Raw genomic sequence first — 604 nt, forward strand, 5'->3', positions numbered from 1 at the left:
CAACAGCACAGTATAAAAAAATGCCACCAGACAGCAGCTACATAGCGAACGTACGACCACCGTACAACTTTGCAGCCACCTTATTTTATACAGTGTCCAGTCCTATGTAGTAGTTCGTGCTTGTAACTTCTGGTCTTTATAAGTGATAAGTATATCAATAATATCATGACCAGTGGCACTATTAGCGTGGGGGAGAACTGTGCAACATAATGGGGTATTTTGGGGCACAACTTAGGCTTAACTATCGTACTTACTGAATTGATTTGAATAGTTTATTATTTTTTACGCTGGAGCACAAAAATCCCAATTACTGCGGTCTGCAGTACTGACTAGGTATAACGCATTTACACACAAACACCTCTCAAAAACCCCAACTTTGAGGAGTTGTATCTCGTCAACGGATCAACGAAAAATGAAAATTTAAACGTGATAATTCATGAGAAAAAAAGCCTTACTAAATTATGAAATTTTTAGTATGGGTTGCCATTTGAAAATCAAAAGTTGATGGTGGTTTACCTAATAAATATAAGGGTGAAAAATATAAAAAAATTATATAATTCTAGAACAGCATAGATCTAAAATTTTGAAAAAAAAAAAATTGAAA

Source organism: Acyrthosiphon pisum, chromosome A1 (genome assembly GCF_005508785.2).
Source record: "Acyrthosiphon pisum isolate AL4f chromosome A1, pea_aphid_22Mar2018_4r6ur, whole genome shotgun sequence".
NCBI classification, from domain to species: Eukaryota; Metazoa; Arthropoda; class Insecta; order Hemiptera; family Aphididae; genus Acyrthosiphon; species Acyrthosiphon pisum.